The sequence below is a fragment of the Ornithorhynchus anatinus genome, chromosome 3, assembly GCF_004115215.2.
Source record: "Ornithorhynchus anatinus isolate Pmale09 chromosome 3, mOrnAna1.pri.v4, whole genome shotgun sequence".
Classification (NCBI taxonomy): Eukaryota; Metazoa; Chordata; class Mammalia; order Monotremata; family Ornithorhynchidae; genus Ornithorhynchus; species Ornithorhynchus anatinus.
Genome location: NC_041730.1, coordinates 80,625,418 through 80,647,456, shown reverse-complemented (window position 1 = coordinate 80,647,456; position 22,039 = coordinate 80,625,418). Strand labels below are relative to the sequence as shown.

Sequence of the window (22,039 nt, the reverse complement as noted above, 5' to 3'; positions counted from 1 at the left end):
GAAAATGGGTAGGGGTGACTTTGGGGACTCAGACCTGATGGTGTTAATTTTCCTAATGAAGTAGGTGGCTAGATCATTGGGCATGAGTGATGGAGGAGGGAGAGGAACATGAGACCTGAGGAGGGAGTTAAATGTTCGGAACAGTTGGTGGGGATGATGGGAATGGGTGTCAATGAGGGAAAAAATGGGTAATTCTTTATCCTAGGAATTTGGATGGCAACTCTAAGAATAGTGGCCCTCGGGACTTCCAGCAAGTAGCCCTTTCAGAGAAACAGAATAAAGAACAGATTCTTCACTGTATTTGGGAAAGGAAGAATGCAGCACATCATGTCGGTAACTTCATTGTTAACTACAGAAAGGTTTCCTTCCCTTCCTAATGACAAATGTTGCTTCAAAATTCTTCCATTACGCAGTTTGCTGCTACACAACACTATTTCCTTATCTGGGATGAGAAATAAACCCCTAGTTTAGGTGGGAATGATCAAGTGGTAGTGAAAAAGCCCAGTTTGGTTTGATTCTGTAGCTTGATCATCCATCTGTATTATTACATTTAGTTTGTAAACTCTTTTAGGGCAGGGACTTCATTTATGCCATGTTATACCTTCCCAATCCCTTAGTACAGTGATCTGCACATAGTACATGTCCTACATAGTACTCTGTAGTCAGTTTAGTATATCCCATTGATTTCAAATGGGAGATAATGCATTCAATCATATTTGAGCCCTTGCTGTGTGCAGAGTTCAAATTTACATTAGCTCTACAACATTATTTCACCAGCAAAGTCCTTTGTGGATTTAACATGAAAATGAAAATTTACTTTCATAAAATGATCATATATTTTTCAGATCAGGATGCTCCACCCCTGGAGAGATTAAGTGCCTGTATTTACTGCTATGGGGATTTTAAAATTGTGCGTGACAAGTAACTAAACTGGCCCTGCAATAACTTTGCTAATACAAGTTTTTTGGTCAGTCATATTTAATCATTAAACATGCTTATTATGCAAAAAAGCTCTTCAAAAAACCTTCGAATAAAGCCATGCTAACACACTTTTGCTTGCAGCAGCAGTTTTCAACAGAACACGCCAAAGTCTTTACGTGTAAAAATTGGTTGAGATTTGGGGGTCATTTTCCATGTGTTCCTCATTTAAATCCTGCAAGAAATGAATAAAAGGATTGACAGTAAGCAAAGTCGGATAGCAATTGCAACCTTTCAGCTAGAAAGTGTTTAAACTAATTTTTCCATAAAAAAACATTATTTTCAATTTGCTCTCTATTCCAGTATTACGATCCAACTGTTCATAAAGTCCTGTGTACTGAACTTCAGGGCAGTTTTTCACTGTTTCTCATTTTAAATTTCATGTAATTTTCCAGAAATTATTTGATGGAAAAAATAATCAAATTTCTTTTCCTCTTTTCACTGAGTGTTTTTCATTTTTCCAGGTCGAATGAGAAAAGCAATTGCACTTGTATTTCCTCAGAATTTGTAAACCTCAAATTCTCTGAGAACCAGATCACAAACTGGACCTTAAATCTAGTAACGGGTGATGCTTTTGCAGGAAAAATGGAACTAGAAAGTGATCGTGACATATTCCTATAAGTGGACTATATAGAACAATAACTATCTTGGAATTGTCTTCAATCTTTATTCTAAAAACATAGTGAGCCTGATTAATAGCTGCATTTATTAGTTACCAGCTTCCTCACCTTGTGTGAAACCTGAGAAATGCCTACTGTGCTCTTGTTCTAGTGGATAATTTTATTTTCTGGAGATCTTATTCTTCTGTTTGCTTTAGGGCTCTCCCTGTTTCTGATGCCAAGGACTGTACTTCAGAGAGAGGAAAGGAGTCAGGGAGCAGAACAGAGTGAGGAAAATTGTAAGAGGGAGAGTCTCATTTCTGCCACAGCTAGAGAAATGCAGGGCTGTGAATAGAAGAATTATCACCAGAGGAAGGAAAAAAAAATGAATCAACCAAGACCAATGCCAACAAGAAGTAGCATCCTCTATACAAATATGGGCATGGTACAAAAACATGATTGGGAGTCCACTCTTCTAATTCATAAACAGCCAGAAGCCTGTCCCCATTGCTTAGCTTGAAACTTAATCAACCAATCAGTAGTGTTTATTGGGTGCTTACTATGCACAGGGTCCTTTACTAAGCACTTGGGAATATACAATAAAGGAGGAAGACTTGATCCCTGTCCTGTTTCATAAATGCCAGTCAGTCATTGTATTTATCGAGTGCTTACTGTGTGCAGAGCACTGTACTAAGTGCTTGGGAGAGTACGATATAACGTGTTCTATTCCAGGGGATCTTTCGGGAATTATGTCAGTGACCAAAATTGATCTTCTATAGCTGTCGTTCATTTTCAAAGATGCTGCTGCTTCTAAGATCCTATCCATGCTTATGAATGTATTAGAAAAGACTGACATCTGACTGTCACTCTCTTCTGCATCACATGGACATAGGGGCAGGGATCTATCCTGCTGATGGATTTGTAATATGCAGGTTGTCTCTGTTTCTATGCCTGTCTTTCAACATCTCAATCATTATGAAGACTATGTTAAAGCAGAGCAATCCTTCTCCAGATTTCTGCCTGCCAGATTGGCCTGTCCAGTGTAATAGCCATAATAATAATAATAATGGTAGTACTTGTTAAGCACTTACTATGTGTTAAGCACTTACTATGCGCTAAGCACTATTCTAAGTGCTAAGGGAGATACAAGCTAATAGGGTTGGACACAATTCCTGTCCCAGATAAGATTCGCAACCTTAATCCCTATTTTATAGATGAGGCAACTGTGGCATAGAGAAGTTAAGTGGCTTGCCCGAGGTCACACAGCAGACAAGTGGAGGAGCTGGGATTAGAACCCAGGTCCTTCTGAATCCCAGACCCATACTCTATCCTGTCCTTCTCAATGTCCCTGCAGTTTGCCAATCAATCCATGGTATTCATGATATGGAGTGCATTTTGTGGGCAGAAAACTGTAATGAGTGCCCGTACTAAGTTGGAGAACAGACTTCACTATTTCTTTAAGTTGCCTGTTTTGACCTCCTGGGTGGTGTGTATGTTCTTTCAGTTCACCATTCAGCAGCTGTTTGGATATTCTGCTGTTTACCATTCTCCTCACATGGCCTACCCCACGGAGTTGTTTGATTGTGAGCTTAGAATACTCATTGCATTCCAAGACGTTATTGATGGCAATCTTGTCCTGTCATTTGATGTTATGTATGATCCATAGATGGTGCTAGTGAAACTAACAAAAGTGAAAGTATCTTCTGTTGTAGGCCTAGGTCAAATCAGACAGACTTTTTACCTTTAACGTCTCAGCCCCAAACCTCTGTCTCTAAGACCTCAAACAAATGCCATTCAACTGATCCATAGGAGACACCTTGCTGTAAATGCTACCTTTTGATTAATCGTAAGATTGCAAATAGTTGCATCATGAAAAACAAGAAGAATTCTGCTTTTTTTTTGCCAAAATGTTGTTCTTTTGCCCTAAGAAGGACTAGTGAGTTAGTAACAGAGTGGAAACGTTCTGTCCATGTTTCCCCGCTCCTCGAGAGACTCCAATGGTTGCCTATCCACCTCCGCATCGAATAGAAACTCCTTACCATTGACTTTAAAGTCAATCATCTTGCCCCCTCTTACCTCACCTCGCTTCTTTCCTATTACAACTCAACCCTCGCACTTTACTCCTCTAATGTCAACCTACTCACTGTACCTCAAGATCATCTATCTCTCTGTGGGCCTCTCACCCACATCCTCCCTCTGGCCTGGAACGCCCTCTCGCCCCATCTTCAAAACCTTATTGAGACATTTCTCTTTCAAGAGACCTTCCCTGCCTAGGCCCTCATTTCCGCCTTTCCTCACTCCCTTCAGTATCGCCCTTGGACTTAGATTTGCATTCTTCATTTACCCCTCCCTTAGACCCACAGCGCCCACATAAGTATCTGTAATTTATTTATTCATAGAAATATCTCTCTCCCCCTCTAGGCTATAAGCTCATTGGGATCAGGAGATGGGTCTAACAACTCCATTATATTGTACTTCCCAAGTGTTTAGTACAGTGCTCTGCACATGGTAAGCACTTTATAAATGACTGATTGATCTAAAGCCCACAACTCCTGACTCCCAGGCTAGCTTTTATTTTATTGAACCTGATTTGAATTATGGGTTAAACCTGGTTATTAAGATGGTAGTAGATTCAATTATTGGCAAATCTAAAGAGCTGGGAATATTCAGCATGTTGTTCAAATAGACTTTTGTCATAATGCGTATAGGAGATACTTGATTCTGAGCAATCAGCTATTGCTAAAGAGAATATAAAGGGAAATTTTCTTTGGAGACTGTGAAATCCCACCATTGTTAAGGGATTGACCAATGTTATAGAATTATTTTATAAACTGGACTTTAAGCTTGTTGTGGACAGGGAATATGTCTGTTATATAATTGTATCATACTCTTCCAAGTGCTTAGAACAGTGGTCTGCACAAAGTAAGCACTCAATAAATACAATTGATTGATTGTCGGTCACATTTACTGAGCACTTATTGTGTGCCAAGTACTATACTAAGCACTTGGGAAAGGCAATATTGATTGATAAGCTATGAACATTTGAGATAAAATATCAGGATATAATGACATATATATCATAGCCATCATGTACAAATGACAGAGGAAAGACCCTGGAAATGAGTTGCCTTCAAATTTACTTCAAAAATTCCATTTTTAAAAGCACCTCCTGTGCCATGCAAAGTCATACAGGAACACAAAGACATGACTATAGCCAATACTATAAAGTAACTGGAAAACTATCGAGGGACAATCTGTAAACATTTAAAAGACAATGAACTCTTCGGCCATAAGAAGCATGGGTTCATAATGAGCAGATGGTGCCAGACCAACATAATAGCATTTTTGATAGAATTACAAAATTAGTGGATAAAGGGGATACAACAGACGTCATGTATTTGGACTTCAGTAGAGCATCTGAAACAGTGTATCGTGAACTTTTACTTGCAAAATCAGTTCAAATTGCCTTGGATAAGAACAGAGTCACATGGATTGGGAACTGGCTGAAAGACGGTAAACAAAAAATAATGATGAATGGCGAGGGATCCAGTTGGAGAAAGGTCTATAACAGGATGTCAAAAGGGTCAAGGCTTGCTCTTGGCTTATTAGTATATTAGTGGTAGTCAGCATGCTAAAGAAATTTTCAGTTGATATTAAAGTGGAAGTGGTTTCAGGTGCCAGATTATGCATGGGCACTAATACAAGGAAAACACATATTGAAATTTCCTTTGAAAATTAAACTAGGTATAACTCTCCTTTGGGGCTCAAAGATGAACTACACTGAAAGAAGAAGAATAAAATTATAAATTACATGTCTTGAACAGAGGAATCTCCCCATGAGATAGATTCCACAGAAATCCTGTCTTTGCGTTTGAAGTTCTTAATATGTTGGAATTTGATCATAAGTATGGAGTAGAGAAATAAAATAAAGCAATGAATTAATGAACATTGAGACAAATTGGAGGTGCTGAAAGTAAAATAAAATTGAAATGCCTTTTGAACAACACTTTCAGTAATCACCATTCCAACAACTGCTTCTAGTACTTAGCTATTTATTTTATGCAGATCTTAAGTCTTTATGTATATCCATTTTACATTCAGCTACTTATTTCTTTCCACAAACTATTTTATGTCTGTCTATCCCTTTAGATCTTAAGCTCCTTGTAGTCAGGTAATATGTCTTTCTGGTATTTTTAAAGTGCTTACTCTCTGGCAGGAAATATACTAAGTGGTAGGGAGGATACAAGCCAGTCGGGTTGTACACAGTCCCTGTCCCATGTGGGGCTCATAGTCTCAATCCCCATTTTAGAGATGAGGTAACTGAGGCACAGAGAAGTTAACTGACTTGCCTAAGATCACACAACAGACAAGTGGTGGGCCTGGGATTAGAACCATGACCTTCTGACTCCCAAGCCCCTGCTCTATCCACTATGCCATGATGCTCCTATTGTACTTTCCTAAGTGTTTAGCATAATGCATTAAACACAGTGGGAACTCAATGTAATTACAACTTTTATCGAATATTTTAAGCAAGTATAGATGTACAACAGATTGGAATTAGAATATCTATGAATCACTGGTAAAAATATAAGACAATAAGAAGAAAATTCAAGCTTAATGCAAGAAGCCAAATAAATTGTTATACTTTTTGTACTGCACAATGATCCCCCCCATGGTGGAGGTTGGAGGCTAATACATTCACCTGGAAAAACACTAGGGTGTGCCTATCAGTCAATCAATCATATTTATTGAGCACTTTGTGTGTGTACAGAGCCTTGTACTAATCACTTGAGAGAGTACAATGTAATCAAGTTGGTAAACACATTCTCTTCCTTCATGGAGCTTACAGTCTAGAGCGGGAGACAGATATTAAAATAAATTACAGATCTGTGTACGAAGCTGTGGAGCTGAGAGTAGGGTGGATAAAAGGTATAAATCCAAACGCCTGTCAGAGAGTAATCCTGTGCTATTAGGGATGAAGCATGGGAGAGGCAGTTCAGAGAGATGAACTGCCTTCCCAATTAGGGAAGCAGCATGGCCTAATATAAAGAGGACAGGCCTAGGAGTCAAAGGACCTGGGTTCTAATACTGGTTCCGCTACTTGCCTGCTAGGTGACCTAAGGCAAATTAACTTCCCTGTTCCTCAGTTTCCTCAACTGTAAAGTGATGGTTCAATACCTGTTCTCCCTCTACTTAGACCATAAGCTCCATTTGGGATAGGAACTATGTGTGACCTTATTAAACTGTATCTACCTTATCATTTACTCCTCTCAAGGTTTCACCTGGATAATTTCCAGTACTCTACCGGTCTCGACTATGGGAGGGAGAGTTGAGCAGAGGCACATCCATTCCATTCCTAGATTGGGCAGTCGCTGGCGAGTGGAAGGTAATCTGCAACAAGTCAAAACTCACCGGTGCTGGGCAGCAGTGTCATGGGACAGAGTCGAGGGAGGAGACTCAGGTTCAGTGCATGGAAGGAGGCAATTGTAAACCATTCCCGTATTTTTACTAAGAGAACTCTATGTAAATACTACCAGAATGATTGCAAACGGAGGAGGGGTGTTCTGGGAGAGATGTGTCCATGGTGTCGCTATGGGTCGGAGACGACTTGACGACATAAGACAAGACCCTATCATTTAGTCCAGCGCTTGGCACATAGAAAGCACTTAACAAATACCATTAAAAAACACAAAACTGCCGTGTCTTTTCCAGTTCAACTTTCAGGACTCTATTGTCTGAATAATTATTCTTGGGAATCATTTTCCTATCTAATTGGAAATTGTACTCAAATATCTTGGCAGTTTCTGGCTGGATCTACCTAGAGCTCTAAGTTATCTCAAACAGAGGATAATTGAAGAAAATCACACCAGAAATGAAGAGACGCCTTCTGTCAGTGTGCTCCTCTTCACCAGACCAGCAGTCATCCTTCCCTGGAGACCCTGAGGAACCAAAGGATACCCTGACGGCTAGTAGAGGATCCTTTCCTTCTCAGTAAATCAAAGGTATTTACTGAGTACTTACTGTGTTCAGAACATTCCACTAAGTGCTTGAGAAAATACTGTGTAATAGAGTTAGTAACTGCAGAACCTGCCCCCGAGCATCTAACAATCTAATCAATCAATCATATTTATTGAGCACTGCAGAACACTGTACTAAGCACTTGGGAGAGTACAGTATAATAGTGTAGGTAGACACATTCCCTGTCCACAGTGAGTCTACATTCTAATGGGGGAGAGAGACATTAAACTATGTTACAGATAGGGGAAGATGCAGAGTATGAGATTTTGAAATAAGTGCTGTGAAATAACTCCCCTGTGCTGGAGAGCAGCAGCATGGGTGAACGTCGAGGCGGAGATTCGCGTTTACTGCGCGGTAGAAGACAATGGTAAACCACTTCTGTATTTTTACCAAGAAAAAGCTATGGATACACTACCAGAATGATTGTAGATGGAGGTGGGGCATTCTGGGAGAGATGTGTCCATGGCATCACTACGGGTCAGGGATGGCTCGATGGCATAAAACAAGAGCTTTGGGGCTAGGGTTGGGGTGGGTATCAAAGAGCTTAAAGGGTATAGACTCAAGTGCATAGGTGATGCAGAAGGAAGGGAGGCTAGGGTGGGAAGATAAAGGATTAGTCTGGAAAGGCCTCCTGGAGAAGATCTGATTTTAGTAAGACTGAATGAAGATCAGGACAATAATGGTCTGTCAAATGCAAAGGCTGGAACAGGGAGTAGCAAGGTGGGGAAGGGATTCCAAGCAGGAAAGAGGACCTCAGCAAGGGTTCGACTAAGATAGAGAGATGAGGTGGAGGTACAATAAGTAGTTGGTGTTAGAAGAGCAAAGTGTGTGTGCTGGATTGTAGTGGGGGAGGAGTGAATGAGTTAGGAAGGAGAGATCCAGTTGAGACCCTTAAAACCAGTGGTCGTGGGTTTCTGTTTGATGCATTGAGAGTGAATTTAGTGGGTTTCTGTTTGATGCATTGAGAGTGAATTTGTCCCAGTAAAGGCCTCTTGCAGTTGAGAAAATTGCTGTACATTAGCCCCATGCCCTCTTCTGAGTCTGCTTTAATCTGAGATCTCACAAGACCATTTTGGCTGGGCCTAGAGGTGTGGCCACTTCAGGAAGTTGGCTGAGGACACCCCAAGCTGGGCTGAGATTTGAAGCAGGCTAAATGATACTCAAGCTGAGCTAAATTCAATGATAAGTCATTTTGATATTTGTTAAGTGTTTATTATGTGCCAGGCACTGTATTAAGTGCTGGGATGGATACAAGCAAATCGGGTTAGACACAGTCCCTGATCCGTATAGCCCTCACAGTCTTCATCCCCATTTTACAGATGAGGTAACTGGGCACAGAGAAGTGAAATAATTTACCTCAAGACCATGCAGCAGACAAGTGGCAGAGGCGGGATTAGAACCCATGACCTTCTGACTCCCAGGCCTGTGCTCTGTCCACTGTGACTTGCATTCCTTCCACTTAGGCCTCTGTGAGCAGCCATTCATGTCTGTCTCATTCATTTATTTATATTTATTGAGTGCTTACTGTGTGCAAAGAACCGTACTATGCATTGGGAGAGTAGAGTAAAGCAACAGACATATTCCCTGCCTACAGAGAGCTCACAAGTCTAGACTCTAAACTTATGAGCAGGAAACATGTCTGCTAATTCTGTCATATTGTACTCATCCAAGTGCTTAGTACAGTGCTCTGCATATAGTAAGTGCTCAGTAAATACCATTGATAGATCAGGATTTGTGTGGCTTGGAAATTCACCTTTTAATGGTATGTGTTAAGCACTTACTATGTGCCAGGCACTGTACCACTGGGGTACCGAGAAGCTAGTCAGATTGGACACAGCAATGTCCCCCGAGGGGCTCACAGTCTTTATCTGCAGTTTACAGATGAGGTAACTGAGGCACAGAGAATTTAAGTGACCTGCCTGTGATGAGCCCACAACAAGCTGCCTTATTAGTGACTGTTTGCAATTCTGCGAAAAAGAACAGGAAAGAGATGGGCAAAGGCACTGATGGGCTCCACTTGAGGCAGATGATTGCTGGCCTGTCAGGGCTGAGCATGGAGGGAGGCATGGCCTTCTCACTGCTCTACTCAGTAAAGGGCCTGCACCAATCAATTACTGCCAAATAGAGCCACAGCTGTGACACCCAAGGCAGATAAAAGGTGGTTGCTTTGAATCTTGAGAAAGCAGCATTCATTCAATTGTATTTATTGAGTCCTTACTGTGAGCAGAGCACTGTAGTAAGCACTTGGAAAGTACTATTCAGCAACAAAGAGAGACGATTTCTGCCCACATCGGGGTCACAGTCTAGAAGCATCTGGAGTAGAAACATGCAGAAGCAAGCAGTCAGGGAAGAAGAAAGAAGGAAGCATGCTGAGATCAACAGAAGCAACACGAGAACAGCAGTTGGAAGCAGAAGGCAGCAGCACTTGGAAGCTGAGAAGCATCAGCAGAAAGGGCTCCTTTGAACAGCAGACTGGTAGTGGAACCTTGCTTAAGTGGAGTGAGAGTGTGTGTGTGTCACTCCCTTGCACATTGGTAAAACTAAGTAAAAAACTTTCTACAGTATCCTTGATGGTTGGTGGCATGGTTTGACTCTACCATGTGTCACTGAAGCTCCCCTGATCCAGCAAAGTCCTGGTCAGTATGAGTCAGAGGGCTTGTGATATAGCTCAAGGCCAAAGACCAGACAACTGGGGAAACTGGGATTGGAGCCTAGGTCCTTCTGTCTCCCAGACCCATGTTCTATCCACTAAGCCATACTGGTGCTCCCTTCTCAGCTGGAAGCTTGAAAGACCATCATCTTCCCATCCCAAGTGAGGTGCTGAAAACTCACAGAATCTCAGAGTAGCAGCACACTGCCAGTCAGAGACATTTAGCCCCGCCCCTGCTGACTCAAGATTGTCTGGAAACCGCTCCAGATCAATGTAAATCTAGTCTCTTTAAAACCTCCAGAGAGGAGTACACCCCAGACTTCTGGATGAAAAGAGGTTCGGTAAAGCATCTGTCCCTGCCCACAACTGCTTACAACCAGCTTAATCCCTCCAGGTGTTACTTAACTTCATTTATTCCTTTACAGACACAAGCTGTTTGGCTGGGACTCTTGTTCAAATTCACATTTGCATAGCAAATGGTATACGGTAAATGGTATATGCACACTGTAAGCTCTCAGAAAATATCATCGATTGGTTCATTGATCCCTTTCCAAACAGTAACATTGACCTAGGATAATAGAACGCATAGCTGTAAAGAAAGCCATACTGACAACTGTAACTAACAGTAACTAAGCCCTTGGAATTTGGCTGGTAGATGAATATACCTAACAAGGAGTAAGCTTTCTCCAGGAGCAGACTGCTGTCAGTGCCCTTAAACCATACTATCGCATTTGCCTATCAAAAGATATTAATTTTGATATCGGCATCTTTTTTTCCAACTCTTTTCCCAACTTAAAAGTATTGCTGTGGCAGATTTTTCCAGCACAGGAGCAGGCTCTCTGTAAGGCAGGGCAGCAGCCGCAAAAGAGCACAGGCCTGGGAGTCAGAGAACCTGAGTTCTAATCTCGTCTCTGACACTTGTTTGCTGTGGGACATTGACCTTAGCAAGTCACTTAATTTCTCTGAGCCTCGGCTCCCTCATCTGCAATATGGGGATTAAGACAGTAAACCTATATGGGACAGGGACTGCGTTCAACCCGATTACCTTCTAGCTACTCTAGCGCTTCCCCCTCTCAGGATCGCACCTGGAGAGTTTCCAATATTCTACCAGTTTCGGCTATGAGAGGGAAAGTCAAGCAGAGGTATACCCATTCTATTCCTTGCTTGGACAGGGGCTAGCAAGTGGAAAGTGATCTGCTACAAGTCAAAACTCACCTGTGCTGGGCAGCAGTGGCATGGGACAGAGTCGAAGGCAGAGACCGAAGTTTACTGCAACAAAAAAGACCGTAGTAAACCACTTCCGTATTTTTACCAAGAAAACTCAGTGGATACATTATTAGAAGAACAATTGCAGGGCGGAGTGTCCTGGGAGAGACTTGTTCATGGAGTCGCTATGGGTCAGAAATGACTTGACATCATAAGACTCCAGCGCTTAGTATAGTACATGGAACGTAAGTGCCTAACAAATACCATGGGAAAAAAAAAGAAAAAATTTTTCTTGCATCCCAGGTAGTGGCCATCTCTTCAGATAGGCTGATTGGCATGATTTCAGCAACATTCTTTTGATTTTTGATCACAACATTTAAGGTTTTTGTGCAATGGTTAAAAATTCTTTGCTGATGCACATATTTCTCATTTGGAGAGATCGAGAAACTCCACAGAAGGTTGAGTCAGTGACAAATTATTTGCTAGTAAACTGAAATGCTTCAAAATTTCTGAAATTTAAATCAGCTTCACTGAAGCATCACTACTGAAAAGTCACAGGGAAATAGTGAAAACACATATACTTCCAATTGTTCATTTTTATTTTTTTTTTACAAGAGCCTTGCTTATGCAGAGGATTTTATTTCTTAGAACCTTTGATTTTAGGTCATCTGTCACGGGGAAGCAACACTACTGAAAAGTCACAGGGACATAGTGAAAACACATATTTCCAACTGTTCATTTTTTTTTTATAAGAGTCTTGCTTAAGCAGAGGATTTTATTTCTTAGAACCTTTGATTTTAGGTCATCTGTCATGGAGCTGATGTTAAACCATGGCTGTAGGCTCAAAACACAAAAATAATATGTTGTAAGGCAACAGACCACAATCTTGTCCTCAATATTGAATATCAATTTAGTTTAAATTGTATAATAGATAGATAGCAAGGATTCAGTCACTAAGTACTGTTCAACCAGTTTGTTCTCAAGCTGAGACAATGTTGCTGTCTCAGGGCTAATTTGCAACTTGGAATAGCAACTTTTTCCTCTGACTTGATTCCAGTCATTTTGTCATTAAATGTCAAAAATCAAGTCTGTTGTTATACTCTGCAGCTTTTCTTTTGCGAGATTGAGATTGGGGCCTTCAAGCTGCATGACCCTAAACTAGGACCGAAGTTGGCCAAGCTGTATTTAGAACAATCCAAAGAAGATGCATGATTAAAAGTCCAGCCAGAATCCAGCTGAAGGCTCTGTGCAAAGACCCCAGTAATTAGGGCCAAACCATTATCCCAAGCAGGATAATGACCCAAGTGGAGATTTAATCAGTATGACAGATTGAAATGAATAGCAACAGAAAATACTAAAACTGAGGTTAAAGAATGCTATTTAAAGTCACTGAGGTTTAAAGCTGCAAATGCCAAGCTTGACTGCCTGATTGCCTGAAACCAGTCATCATGATGCTTCGTTGCATAGCCACTTTAAGGTTTCTCTTGTCGGAAGAGACAGTTAAAGGATTAAACTATAATAATCCCAAACTAGTTCTCCCTAGATTCCAGTTTTCATCCCAGTTTTATAATTTAAGGAGAAAGGAATACTTTATCTTACAGAGTTTGTCTTATAGTGTGACCCCACTAGAAGCAGATCAGGATATAATAACAAAATAATAATAATTATGGTCCTTAAGAGCTTACTATGTGTCAAACACTGTTCTAAATGCTGGGGTAGATAAGAGTTAATCAGGTTGAAGACAGTCCCTGTCCCATATGCAGCTCACACTCTTAATCCCCATTTTACAGATGAGGTAACTGAGGCCCAGAGAAGTTAAGAGTCTTGCCCTAGGTAACAAAACAGATGTGGTGGAGCTGGGATTAGAACTCAGGTCCTTCAGAGGTACACAGTACAGCAAATCACAGGACATCTTCCTACTCTGTCCTCAGGGTGGTAGGGCTTTCCTGCCATAGGCAGAGAAATAAGCCTACTCTCAGAATATACCAATAAATTAGTTCTACACCTAGAAGCATTGCTGTCTGTCTGTACTTATGCTTCTTTTCCTGCAATTCCTCCTGCCTGAGCTGTTTGGAAAGAGTTTTGAAACACCCCATTTTGACTGTGATCTTGCTGTCTATCAAAATATCACTGGCAAGCCCAGAATTGAGTTATGATCTCTGCATCTCAACCAGGGCTTTGGGTCCTCAAATGAGACACCATATCACTTTTTCCAATACTTCCTCTTCAGAAGTAATCTTTCTAGTGGATAGAGCATGGCCCTGGGAGTTAGAGGTCCTGGGTTCTAATCCCACTCTGCCACTTGCTGTCATTTAACATCTCTGTGCCTCAGTTTCCTCATCTGTGGGATTCAATACCTGTTCTCTCTCATACTTAGTGTGAATTCCACATGGGACAGAGTCTGTGCCCAAATTACTACCATGTATCTACCCCAGCATTTGGAAGCACCGAGGCCTATGGTAATCAGTGTGGCCTAATGGAAAGAAATAGCATGGGCCTAGGAATCTGAAAACCTGGGCTCTAATTCTGGCTCTGCCAATTACCTGCTGTGTGACCTTGGGCAAATCACTGCACTTCTCTGTGTTTCAGTTTCCCGATTTGTAAAATGGAGATTCAATACTTGTTCTCCATCTTACATAGACTTGAGCCCCATGTGGGACAGGAACTGACCTGATAAACTTGTATTTACCTCAGCGCTTATGACAATATTTGACATATAGTAAGTGCTTAACAAATGTAGCAGTAATGATAATGAGCTTGCTGTGGGCAGGATTGTGACTATTGTATTGTACTCTCCCAAGTGCTTAGTACCGTGCTATGCATACAGAAAGCACTCCCAAAATATGACTGAATGAATAATCTTTAGATGTGGGTTTTATATATGCATGAGTATATGTACATATGCAGGTATATAATTACCTGTGATACATATATATATATATGTGTGTGTGTGTGTGTGTGTATTTGATAGTGCATATTTGTGTCTAATTCTGTTGTATTATACTCTCTCAAGCACAGCATGGCTCATTGGAAAGCCCCCGGGCTTGGGAATCAGAGGTCATGGGTTCTAATCCCACTTCCACCATTTGTCTGCTCTGTGACTCTGGGCAAGTCATTCAACTTCTCTGTGCTTCAGCTACCTCATCTGTAAAATGGGAATTAAGACCGTGAGCCCCAAGTGGGACAACCGGATTACCTTGTATCCCCCCCGTGCTTAAAACAGTGCTTGGCACATAGTAAGCGCTTAACAAATACCATCATCATCACTTAGTACAGTGTTTTAAACATAGTAAGTGTTCAATAAATACCATTCATTGATTGATTGGTATGTATGCATGGGTTTGTGGAGAAGTAGGGAAGGAATAAATTAGAGGAGACATAAAGCATCAGGACTGAAATAAGGATTGAACCGTCAGTGATACTGCCCAATCAATCAATGAATGGAATTTTTTGAAAATTTACAGTATACAGAGCGCTGTACTAAACTTTTGGATAAGTCCAGGATAGAAGAGTTGGTACAAGTGACTCCTTCCCACAAGTAGCTTGCAGTTAAATGACTAAAATTCAAAGGCAGGACACACCTAGCTGAAAATTTCACTCTGACCCAGGTATGCTATGTTATGCTGTCTGAGATACAGTACGGAGCATGGGTGATATCAGACATGTCTTAATGATACTGCTGCGTGTATCTGTGTATTTTAGATTCAGTGTGGAAGCCAGTGCTCTGCCTTCTTGCAATCTCCTTAGTTCTGGCCACGGTCACAGACTTGGGCAGTTCCAGAGGAGCAGGTGAAAATGCTAATTTGACAAGTTTTTGATCTTCTGTGGGCCGTAGGACAAGAGGTTCTAGAAGAGAGAAATAGAACCTATTTGAACCTGACCGTGTAAACTGGTCAGAAGACAGCCTAGTGTATAAACCTGGGTAGCTTTATCCTGACATAATAATCCAGCTCTTTTGTATTGTACTTTCCCAAGTGCTTAGTACAGTTCTCTGCCTGCAGTAAGTGCTTAATAAATGCCAGTCAATCATATTTATTAAGTTCTGACTATGTGCAGAGCACTGTACCAAGAGCTTGGGAGAGTATATTGCAACAGATTGGTAGACATGTTCTCTGCCCACAGCAATGGAGAAACAGTGTGACCTAGTTGATAGAACATGGGCTTGGGTGTTAGATGATCTGGATTCTAATCCTGACTCCACCACTTTCTTTTTTTTTTTATGGCATTTGCTAAGTGCTTACTATGTGCCAACCAATGTACTAAATGCTAGGGTAGATACAAGCTAGTCAGGTTGCATACAGTCTGTGTCCCACTTGGAGTTCACAGTCTTAATCTCCATTTTACAGATGAGGGAATTGAGAAAGAGGAAGGTAAATGACTTACCCAAGGTCACATAGCAGACAAGTGGCAGAACTGAGATTAGAACCTAGGTTCTCAGACTCCAAGGCCCATGCTCTTCCCACTGGGCCATGCTGCTTCTCACTTGTCTGTTATGTGACCTTGGGCAAATCACTTAGCTTCTCTGTGCCTCAGTTACCTTATCTGTAAAATGGGGATGAATCTTGTGACCCCCCCCATGTGGGACATAGATTGGCTCAAACCTGATTAGCTTGTATCTACCCCAGTACTTAATACAGTGCCAGAAACATAGTAAGTACTTAAGAAATATCATAAAAAGATACCATTGATTGATAGTATGTGGCACATAGTAAGTAAAAGTATTAATATTTTCATTATTATTTTAATTAGTATTTGAAAATCTCTCTTGAATCTCTGATTCATTTCAAGACTTCTCTTTCCCTTTGTATCTCATAGAACCCCACTCTGCCCTGTTTTAAAACCTTACTAAAATCACACCTCTTCCAAGAGGCCTCTGCTGACTAGCCCCTCATTTCCCTACCTATCCAGTCTCCCTTCTGCATGGCCTACACTTGGATAGGTACGCCTTAAACACTGTGACACTCGCCCCACCTCAGTCCCTCAACACTTAAGTCCGTATCCTTATACTCTCCTGCTTCTTCTATCTATAAGTTAATTTCTGACTCTGCCATTATATTGTAAGTTCATTGAGAAGAGGAATAGTCTCTACTAACTCTGTTGTATTGTGCTCTTCCAAACACCTAGCAAAGTGCTCTAAACACAGTACCATGGACTGATTGACTGTTGGTCTTCCTCCTTGGTAGCTTGTGGTGTTCTCCCCGCTCTTTCTCCTCTGAGGTTTTGTGTGTGACTGACACAAAAGAAAACAGAGACAAGAATTTGTGTATTATCCTCCTGCCCCATAATGTAATTAGAAACCAGAAATGGACTACTGTTCCTGAAGTGCTGAGATCCAGACAATGTCTCTTTTTCCTCATCTACTTGTTAAAAGAAAAAATGTAGCGACAGCTGTACACGAGATCAGCTGGTTCCCAAACAATTTGAGCAGAAAGTACAATCAGCACCTGCTGTTGTCCAGGCTATGTTCTGTCTAATCCACTCAAAAGCAACTGTCTGGCTATGTGCTACCTTGGATATCCTCAAATATACCACCCAACAAGAGATAATGAAGCTTCAGTGCTTCAACTGATCAATCACTCAGTAGTATTTATTGAAACCTTACTGTGTACAGAGCACTCTATTAAGTGCTTGAGAGAAGTAGCATGGCCTAATGAATACAGCCCGAGCCTGGGAGTCAGAAGGACCTGCATTCTAATCCCGGCTCTGCCATTTAACTGCTGGGTGACCTAGGACAAGTCACTTAATTTATCTGTGCCTTAGCTTCCTCATTGGAATAACTAAGGAAAATTTCCCTTAGACTGTAAAACCCAGGAGGGACAGGGCTTGTGTCACATCTGCATACAATGTATCGAGTCCAATACTGTGTTCAGTGCTCCACACATGGCAAGCATTTAACAAATACAATTATTACTATTCATTGTTATTTTTATTATTATGGTTTTTGTTAATCAGTGGTATTTACTGAGCACTTACTGTGTACAGAGGACTGCATTAGCACTTAGTCCTTTCTATGTGTTAAGCACTGTTCTAAGTGCTGCTTTTTGAATATGGTGTGAGCCACTAGGCTGGTCAAGGCTTGCCCTAATGGATGACCCTTCTTTATTAGTTAGGAAATAATATCATACAAGATCATAGAGAAGCAGCATTGCCTAGTGGTTAAAGTATAGGCCTGGGAGTCAGAGGACTTAGATTCTCATCCCAGGTCTGCCACATGTCTACTGTGTGACCTCGGGCAAGTCACTTGACTTCTCTGTGCCTCAGTTCCCTCACCTGTTAAATGAGGATTAAGACTATGAATCCTATGTGGGCAAAGACTCTGTCCAACCCAATTATCTTGTATCTACCCCAGTGCTTAGTACAGTGCCTGGCACATAGTAGGAGCTTAACAAATACCATTAAAACAAATAAAATCTAGGTCCTTCTGACTCCCAGGCCTGTGCTCTTTCTACTAAGCTATGCTGCTTCACAATCAATTAATCGGTGATATTTAATGAGCGCTTACTGTGCTCAGGGCACTGTGCTAAGCACTTGGGAGAGTAGAATGTAATAGAATTAGTAAACATGATCCCTACCCTCCAAGAGTTTATAAATATTAGCAAATGTCAGGAGGTTTGGCATGAGGTCTGGGAAACTGACCATTTTTCATGACTCTCACTGTAAGCAATAAACTTGTTCAACTTTTTGATAAAGAAAGTGAGCTGTTATAGAGTTTCCTCCCAAATAGCGTGTGTGACTATTTGAAATATTCCCTTTTTGAGCCAGACAATGGGTACAGAGAGAAGAGCACTGCTGTGGAAGTGCTGGAGACCTGTATTCTAGTCCTGGCTCTGCCACTTGTCAGCTGTGTGACTGTGGGCAAGTCACTTAACTTCTCTACCTCAGTTCCCTCATCTGCAAAATGGGGATGAAGACTGTGAGCCTCACGTAAAACAACCTGATTACCCTATATCTCCCCCGGCGCTTAGAACAGTGCTCTGCACATAATAAGCGCTTAACAAATACCAACATTATTAGTAGTCCTTTTGCTGCCTGCTGCTGGCAAATGAGGGTGAAGACTTCATCTGCACTTCCCAACTGCTGTAACCCTGCCTGCCTACACAGTCATTGCACTCCCTTCCCAAGTGGGAACATGAGGGCAAGCCATAAGAGTGAGACTATAGACTGTAATAATAATTATGGTATTTCTTAAGCGCTTACTCTATGCCAGGCAGCTAAAAGCTGGGGTGGCTACAAGCTAATCCGGTTGGACACCCCATACCCTTTAAGGCTCACAGTCTCAATCCCCATTTTACAGATGAGATAACTGAGGCACAGAGCAGTTGAGTGACTTGCCCAAGGTCACATAGCAGACAAATGGTGGACCTGGCATTAGAAATCATAACCTGCTGATTCCTAGGCCCATGGTCCATCTACTATACCATGTAAGTGCATCCTCTAGATTGTAAATTTGTCCTCTCTAAACTGTAAGCTCATTGTGGGCAGAGAATATGTCTGTTTATTGTTATAGTGTATTCTCCCAAGCACTTAGTACAGTGATCTGCACACAGTAAGCACTCAGTAAATACAATTGAATGAATAAATGAATGGGAATGGTGCTGCACAAATCATGTGTACTCTAATCAACTCCTTGGTGCAAGTTCATTGATTCATTCAATCGTATTTATTGAGTGCTTATTGTGTGCAGAGCACTGTACTAAGCACTTGAATAGTACAATCCGGCAAGAAATAGAGGCAATTCCTACCCAACAACGGGCTCACAATCTAGAAAGTTCTTGATCCTGAAGTATGAGCCCTGAGGCTCCTTCATCAGTCTTGATGAGACTCCACCCTCAGCCTTTTCTTAGGTGGAGCCCTCTATAATAATAATTATAATAATAATAATGGTATTTATTAAGTGCTTATTATATGGTGTGGGCTAGGAATGTTTTTACTAACACTGTTGTACTCTCCCAAGGACTTAGAATAATGCTCTGCACACAATAAGTGCTCAATAAATGCCACTGATGATGATGATGTTGTTGTTGTCAAGCACTTTACTAAGTTCTGGGGTAGATACAAGATTAATCAGGTTGGACACAGTCCCTCTCTACTCGCCATGGATAGGAGGGAGTTGGATTTAATCCCCATTTTACATATGAGGAAATTGAGGCCCAGAGAAGTCACATAAACAAATGGCAGGATTAGAATTCCGGTCCTCTGACTCCCTGGCCTATGTTCTTTCCATTTAGGCTATGCTCTTCCTCTTACTTTGCCTCGAAACCCTTCAGTGTGGTGTGACTGTGTATATAGGTCCATATGTAGCCATTTGATTTGGTTTCAGCCTGTAGAATCATGGATCTCTTTACTGGTTAAACAGATTTCTTGGGTAATCAGCCTAGGGAAATATGTTTCAGGAGTGAATTTGTCACTTTGGTCATGATGCTCCATTGGGAGAACCATGCACTCAGAACTCGTTTGGACTGTGAGCCCATTGTTGGGCAGGGATGGTCTCTATCGGTTGCCGAATTGTACATTCCAAGTGCTTAGTACAGTGCTCTGCACACAGTAAGCCTTCAGTAAATACCACTGAATGAATGAATGAACCAAGCAATGAGAAAACCCTCTGTAAAGGTGGCCAGCATTTTTGGAAACCACCTACCATTCAGCCCAACCATGGTCCCACTGCAGAAACTTCAGCATCAGCGTGTTGACCTTATTAAGTGTATTTCATGGTTACTGCCTTGGATTCCAGCCTCTTCACTCTGCCAATGCGCTGAGGGTATAGAGTTCCCTCTAAAATGTAAGCTCATTATGGGCAAGAACTGTGTCTGTTTATCATCATAGCATATTATCTAGGCACTTAATACAGTGCTTACTTTAGCGCTCAATAAGCGTGACTGAATGAACTGTACTTTCCAAGTGCTTAGTACAGTGCTCTGCACACAGTAAGATCTCAATAAATATGAATGAATGAATGAGTCAGGGCAATCCCGAGTCCCAAGAAGCAGTCTTCTCTCTCCTGGTCCCAACTTGGGTCCCAGAAAGAACCAGGCCTAACTGGGACAAAAATACCAAGACCTCTCTGGTTTGACTATGAGTGAGGTTTTGCTACATGGTAAAGGACACAGGAGTAGAAGGATCCAATACCTTTCTTCTCACTTTTTTCACACTGTGATTCAGTGTAGCCAGCAGAAACACGGCATTTGAGATTAAAGCAAAAATCATGAATATTGGCATGTCTCGAGAGATTTTTGAATAGCCAGGCCCCCAGTTTGTGACCGCTTTCCTAATAAGTCATTAGTTTTCTTCTGACTCAGGAAGCTAGGTACTATCTGACGCTGAACAGTATGGAGAGTGTTTATTTACCAGATGCAAGGGATAAGGGAGTCTGGATCACGTAACAGGCTTGACGTGAATGGTGTGTGGTGTGCCCTTTCTCTCTGGTACTTCAGCAGCTCCTAAATCCTGCGGTACTTCCTATTGCTGGCTGACAAGAAACAGGCGTTCTCCTTCCTACAAGTGACTGGTGGCATATGGGCCAAGCCACTAAAAATCTACCACCCAGGCTTTCATCTGCTTGTCTGAAATGAGTCATTTCGAAGTGTATTTTCACACACTGCACCCTATATGCCTGCAATTTATGTGAAACTTTTATGAGTGGGCAAATATTTTGATGTGAAGAAATATATTCTCACAAATGTAAAGGTTCATTCTAATCAAGATCAAGAGCCATGGTATGAGCCTATAGACAATCACCAATAAGGGAAAGAGCTAAAGAAGATCTGCCTTTGTGGAAAAGGAGAAAGTGCAAAGGGGAAAATAAAAGATCTGATAACAATCCATATCTTGTATGTGGTTTATTCCAGGCTTGGAGGGCCACCGGGAGTGTGAGTTTGTGAGCCTTGCTATCTTTGTGTAGTGTGGGCTGGTCATTAGCCCCAAGAGTCATTCAGATTGTCTTGCTTTACTGAAATAAACATGCAAGGCTTGTGAGATGGTTCCTAGGTAAATCTGGAAATAAAAATCACTAAATCCAACAAACATTGGGTATCATTTTCTCAAGTACAGTTGAAGATAATGACCCCTGAGACAAAAAGAGAAGTAGAAAGGTTAGATGCAGAAATGATCTTAACTGCTGCAAGGACTAATGTGTATGTGAGTGTTTGTGTGTGTTTTACTCCCGAGTCATTTAAAATTATCTTGCTTTCTAGTTTGCTTACATTTTTTGAATGCATCATTGTTTAGATTTTTCTCTTAGGACTTTCTCGGTGAAGCTGGATTTTGTTTTATTTTATTTAAGAGTGACTTTGTAGAAGCTGACTTAATAGGTCCTGTGGGTTAGATTGATTTTTAACTGTGCAAGATGAAAGAAGTGTCCGACTGACTGTTCAGGTCCTATTTGGTTAGCAGTAGGAACAGGGAGAAGAACCATTTCATCTCATCAAAAATTCTGGCTCCCTGTGGTCAAAAGTCAGATTTTTGTTGGCCCTAACTGGTTGTCAATAGAGACTCTTGGGGAGCTTCATTAGCTCTTCCTTGTCAACAGGCAACAACTAGTGAGTTCTTGTTTCAGCTCACAAGCATTATGCTGATGTCTCATGAGTTAATT

At 41.4% G+C, this 22,039-nt stretch overlaps 1 non-coding gene across 1 annotated transcript; it reads left to right on the top strand.

The window, feature by feature from the left end:
- Positions 1–11,312: 11,312 nt before the first annotated feature.
- On the top strand, positions 11,313–11,450 carry LOC114810653. Its single transcript, XR_003758348.1, has one exon. It is a non-coding gene; the product is annotated as a small nucleolar RNA SNORA7 (small nucleolar RNA).
- Positions 11,451–22,039: the final 10,589 nt, after the last annotated feature.